We start from the raw sequence: 6,559 nt of genomic DNA, 5'->3' as shown, positions 1-6,559 counted from the left end.
TCATCATTTCCTTCACCTGCTCCCCCCACCGACCAAACTGTGCAGCTCTGCAACTGCATCCTGGCCCATCCTCACCCTTCTGCCCCCAACCCTCATCTCCTTGTACCCCCAATATGTTTTTCCCAATAAAAGAAAAAAAAACAAAATAAAAAGAAATAGATCTAATATAACAAACCAAGTAAAGAATAATTCCAGAAATATATCTAATAGCTGTTTTCTTCTTATTTGATAAACTCTTTTCTCAATTTAATTTCTTTCTTTTTTATAATTCTAGAGGTCTCTTGCATATCAAGTCACTGTATGGCTCACTGGTATCATTCAGTTCTTATCTTTGGGGTTTTTTTCAGCATTTTAAATAAAATTAAGTATTATGTATAATTTAGACCTTTGCTTACATTTGAATGAGAAGAAATCTTTTACTTCTATTTCTTTGGTAATCTTAAAGTTATTATTATATTTAATTGGATATGAAAGTAAATAGGACTCATCCTAAAATGCATTTGGCAAATGACAGGTCTCATTCATCTTCAATTTTTGTGGAAGCAATTTAGTTAGAATAAAGATATAAAGAACTTTTTTAAAAAAGGTATGAGCATGCAACTGAGCTATGTTTTTTAGTAAGCCAGCTAAATGCTTTTGATACAGGTAATTCAAACATTCTGGAAAAATCTAGGAAAAGTATATGGCCTACAATTGTTCATACACATTTTTATTTATAACAATAATTATACTTTATTACTATAATTCATTATAATATGTGATCAACTTCTTTCAATTTCTCTATTTTCTACTTTTCAATTTCTACTTCCTCCCTGTCTATCATTGGTAATGATTTAATTCAGAAATGATTCTGTGTTTAAACTTTTCTCTAGTTTTTATAATAATGATATAATATAATAATTGCCAATTTGTGTCTGACTTTTGTCACTAGCATAGTTTCCTCTAAATTTTCTCATGTTATGAATTGTTTCTTGTGTGACTGTACCACAGTTTCTTTAACCAGTTGTTCTCTGATTGTTGAACAAGCTGAGTTGTGTTCATCTCTTTATGATTACAAATAATGCAGCAATACCCATGAGTATCATATTAAAAAAGGTAGGGTAATAGTAGGCATAGGCCAATGTGATTAATTTTATAAAACACAATGATTATATGAAACACAAAGTGAATTAAGGAATATGTGAAACACAATGTGCATAAATTTAATACAATGTATACAAACTTTGTATGGAAACCAATATAAAATTTCTTAAAAGTGGAAAAAAGGACAACATGTAACAAAAAAACACAAACTATAGATATAGAAGCCTTATCAATTTAATGGATAGGAATATAATGCAGAAGAGATGAATAAACAGTAGTTCTATTTAATTATGCATTAAGAAATTACTTTGAAGCGTGATACCAATCTTGATTCTCTTTTCTAATGTTTATCTTAAATGGCACCATCACTATTAAATATTTGGCATTTACTAGGAGATGTTTTATTTGGTAGGATTAGCTAAGTAGAGCATAGACTTATCTATGAAAACCCTCAAGTTTCCAAAAGATTCACATTTTTAATTGTGAGATCCCAAAGTGGAATCCAGTTATACTATTGGGCTGTGAGTATCTGTAAAGTGCTTTTCTTTAGGCAAGATTTTATAGTTGGTTTACAATATTTCATGAAAATCAGGCATTGCTATGATGATGGTGTTTTTGTCAAAGCAAGATTTGTTTAAGTTTTTAAAATTCAATAACAATAAATAATGGATTTCTTTTCCTAGCAGCAAACTGCCTGGATCTTGTTGTTAGGTACCATCAAGTTGAGCATGACTCAAAGCAACAACAGGTCTGAATCCTGTCCTATTCTAGGCCATCCTCAGCGTCTCTGACACACTTGAGTACATTGCTGCAGTCACTGTGTCAACCTGTCTCACTGGAGTCTCTCTTTGATTGTCTGGCTCCACCTTTCCAAGCATGATGTCGCTTTTTAAGGCATAGCCTCTCCTAGCAACATGCCCAAATGCTGGTGAAGCTTAACCCTTCTTGATTCCAACAAGCGTTCTGACTGCACTTTTCCCAGCACATATTGTTTTCATTCTTTTGTCAGTCTACAGGATACTCAGTTCTCTTCTCCAATATCACAACTCAATGTTTCTATAATTAATGTGCAGGAGCCTCTCCCTTCCTGGGAGGTACAGTTAAGTGTTCAACTACTAAATGAACAGTTGGTGATTTTCTCCCACAAAGGGGCAAGAAAGCTTGGAAGAAAAGCTTGCCAATCTGCTTCTGAAAAGCCTTAAAAACTCTATGTAGCATAGTTCTACAAATACAGAAACACCACGAGTTGTAACTATAACTATGAGTTATTGACATGAACCAAGGTATCTGGTTCCATTAATTAATTGTTAGCTGTCAAACTGGAAAAAATTAATAACTATGTGGTGTTAGACACAAAACAATTCCAGTACTTCACCATTGTGGTCACATAAGGTGCCCTGGTGGTGTAGTGCATAAGGGGCTTCAAACTGAAAGATCATCAGTTTGAATGTGCAAGCCTTTCCTTAAAAGATGGACAGTGTCCTCCTGTAAATATTTATAGTTTCAGAAACCAACGAAGGGTCGCTGTGAGCCAGGGTCTGCAGCAGTGGGTGTGGCTTGGTTTGCATTACCAAGTTGCCACTCTGTGTTGATAGGGATGGCAACTAGCTTTTTACTGCTATTTTAGGGCTTGACTTTTACTTACATTTTGTTCCTTCCATTTAGACTCTAGCTGTGTTTTGTGGTTTATTTTGGCAAGTCAAATTCATTCTTAGTAAACAGAAGCATGCTTGAACTGGTAAATAGGCTTCAACTAGCCTGTGTGAGCCCACAGACTATGTTGTTGTTGTTGTTGTGTGCCGTCGAGTCGTTTTCGACTACAGACTATAAGGAGCTGCTTTCCCAGGAGGGAGATGCAGTCAGTGCGGGCACAGAGGAAAGGAAGGAAACCAGTCAGCATGAATTCTCAGCCTCCACTCAATTATGGGTCAGTTCTTTAACTGTCCTCAATAGTACCCAAGGCTTTAGGAATAATTTCTTTCCAGTTACTGAGGCAGAGGTATTTTACTCTTTTGTGAGTCTGTTCCCACTGTTGTTGTTGTTGTTAGGTGCCATCAAGTCACTGAGACTCATAGCGACCCTATGTACAACAGCCCTAAACCCTGCTCTGTCCTGTGCCAATCGCACTGTCTCCGACACATCCATCCCGATTACCCCAGTCACTGAATCAATGCACCTTATAGAGGGCCTTCCCCTCCTGCGCTGTCCCTCCACAATGTCTTTCTCCAAGGACCGGTCCCTCCTTACAATATGTCCAAAGTATGTTAGATTGAGCCTCAGAATCCTTGCCTCCAAAGAGCCGCCTGGTTTAACCCTTTACAGGATGAATCTGTTTGTTTTCTTGGCAGTCCATGGTATTCTCAACACTCTTCTCTAGCACCACAGCTCAAAGGCATCAATTCTCCTTCTATCCTCCTTAGTCATTGTCCAACTCTCTGATGCATGACAAGTGATTGCAAAGACCATGGCCTGTATCAGACTCACCTTAGTCTCTAGAGAGACACCATTGCTCTTCAGTGCTTTGAGAGGTCCCTAACAGCAGATTTTTCCCATGGCAATAGGTCTTTTCATTTCCTGGCTGCTGGTTCCAAGAGTGTTGACTGTGGCGCCAAGCAAACTAAAGCTGTGTACAATCTCAATCTCTTTACCATCCATCCTGATGCTGCCAATTGGTCCAGTGGTGAGAATCTTTGTCTTCTTGACATTGAGCCTCAATCCATATTGGAGGCTGCAGACCTTGACCCTCTGCAGCAAGCATTTCAGGTCCTCCTCAGTTTCAGCAAGCAGGGCTGGGTCATCTGCATAACGCAGATTTTTAATCAGTCTTCCACCAATCCTGATGCCACATTTCTCCTCATAGAGCCCAGCCTCCTGGATAATCTGTTCTGTATACAGGTTGAAAAAGTATGGAGATAGGACACATCCCTGGTGTATGCCCTTTCCAATTTTGAATCATGTAGTGTTTCCTTGCTCTGTTCTGACAACTGCCTTTTGGTCCAAGTATAGGTTTTGCAATAGCATGATCAAGTGTTCTGGTATTCCCATTCTTCTCAGAGTCAGCCACAGTTTGTTATGATCCACACAGTCAAACTTGTTGCAAAATCAATGAAACACATTCCTCTGGTATTCCCTGCTTTCAGCTAAGATCTATCTAACATTAGCTACAATATCCCTAGTACCACGACCCCTTCTAAACCCAGCCTTCACTTCTGGCAATACTCTGCTGATGTGCTGTTCCAGTTGTTTTTGGATAATCTTCAGTAGAACCTTGCTTGCATGTGAAATCAATGAGATTGTTCTGTAGTTTTCACTCTGTTGGGTCACACATCTTTGGGATGGGAACAAATATAGATCTCTTTTAGAACCTGTTCCCACCACTAAATGAAAACACAAGGGAACTCTAAGCTTCTCTCCTTACACTTCTGCCTATGCCCAAGTCCACTTACTTTCCAGAAGTAAGGATTCAGGACCCTGATGAGGCAGATCCTTTGCAGGCCCATTGTGAGTTGACATGCTCTTGAGTGAGGTGGATCTAGGTCCTGAAAGTTGAAGGTAGTTTTGTTGTTGTTGTTGTTGTGTAGTGCCAAGTTGAAACCGGCCCATAGCTGACCTTCCAGAGGGTTTTCTGCAGCAGTTAACCACATAAAAGGAGAATGATCACCCTTCTCACCCAGAGCATACTAGAAACTGCTGTTCATTGTATGAGCTTTAAAAAGAAAAACATTTTAACATAGATATGAAATGCAGTGTATTATACAAAATGTAGACCTTTAGGGGGATGTGTTAACAGAAGAGCTCATATAATTAATTGCTTAAGATTTCTAAGACTTGTGAGTTGGTCAGACATCTGCAACCCCTGCAGATTACTGCCTAAGAAGCCCTCTGAAGATATTTCCACTCTGTTTTATATTCTGTGAGTTGGAATAGACTTGACTGCATAAATATGCCTAAACCAAACCAAATCGAACAAATATTCTCTTGGCTGGATCATCAAAATGGCCTCACTCAACTCCATCTGACAGGCAGGGACAGTGTAACAAGGAGAAAATGGGGGGAAATAGACTACAATTATAATGAAAATATCTTCTATTTGTAAATTTTACAGAAGCATGTCTTTATGAGAACATATAGCCAGTGTCCCTTAATAGGCCATAAAAGTGGTCTGTGTGGACAAAGAGTCTGGAAATTTAAGAGTCATTAGCCTCAGGGTAAATTCATCTGTATTTTGCCCCCGCTCTCCAACTAGTTTATTTACAAAATTAGAATACACTGTTTTCAAGAACAAATTCTTTCAATTTCCCTCACCCCCCAATCCATCAGATTCTACATTTCCATGATTAAGTCCCCCCTCCCCCTGCACATCCTCATCCCTCTGCTTCCAACCTCTCCCACCCCTCTTGGATCTTTACATTCATTCTACAATAATGGTTTTATACAATATTCATTTGTGTTATATTTTATTAAAGACCATCAAAAGAGTTACTTTCACAAAATAACTAATTTAAAACTAAGCCTTTGGAGTAAGCATACAGTAGCAAAGGAATGTTCAGTCCTTTTCCTATATGTAGATCCACACACATGATCTTGGAAAGACAGGGTTGTGCGTCAAACCCCAATTCCTCAAAAGTCTCATTTCAGCATGGCTTTGGCGAGAGGAGAGGGTGAAAAATACAGTTACAGTCCCCAGAAGTCTTCCAATTTTCTTCAAGACTTTGTTAGCTTTTCATGTTCTCATTCTGAAAAATCTCAGGGACTAAAAATTATTATTAATTACATAATTTTTAATTATAGCTTGAATTAAAGATATTCACCTTCTCACTTATGCCACTCTAAAAACAAATGAAACCAGCCAACCAAAAAAAAACCAACCAAACCCACAAATCCAACAAAACAACTAAACTCTTCAGGAATAATTTGTAACCCTTCTTCTTCTCCAATGCCTAGTGTTAGGCCCTTATACATGCTAGGTTCACCTCAGTTCAGTGTTTTAAAACGGACAAAAATGCTGAACAGTTTTCAGGACTCTGGCTGTGATCACGAAACTGTACATTTGGCTTTGTGGTGCTAATTCTGTGTATAATCACAGACAGGCTGTACACACAGTTAATGTTCTCTACTATGCTAAAAGGAACAAATGTAAACAGACTTCAACATCAACATTTGGAAAGATGGATGACTATTTGATGTTGCTTCTTTGACAGAACACCATTTGTTGAGAAGAGTGATGCAAGGTAGACTTTAAACCTGAAAGGGCTCTGAAGAACATTCTTCTCCTATGAACCACAGATAAAAACATCTACTTTTTTTTCCTATATTTTATTAATTTTCATAAACATTTACAGAGATTTTGGGTTTCCATTCATTCATTGTTGCACTATTCTCTCTGCCCTCCTCCCAGTTTGTTCTTGTCCAAATGCCACAGTGCTTGTCAAAGCCAGTTCTGATTAATCTTCTTTGTCAGTGTGTCCTTTGCCAT

Source organism: Elephantulus edwardii, unplaced genomic scaffold (genome assembly GCF_000299155.1).
Source record: "Elephantulus edwardii isolate Elephantulus edwardi_28Jun2011 unplaced genomic scaffold, EleEdw1.0 scaffold00360, whole genome shotgun sequence".
Taxonomy (NCBI): domain Eukaryota; kingdom Metazoa; phylum Chordata; class Mammalia; order Macroscelidea; family Macroscelididae; genus Elephantulus; species Elephantulus edwardii.
Note: the sequence above shows the minus strand (reverse complement) of the source record.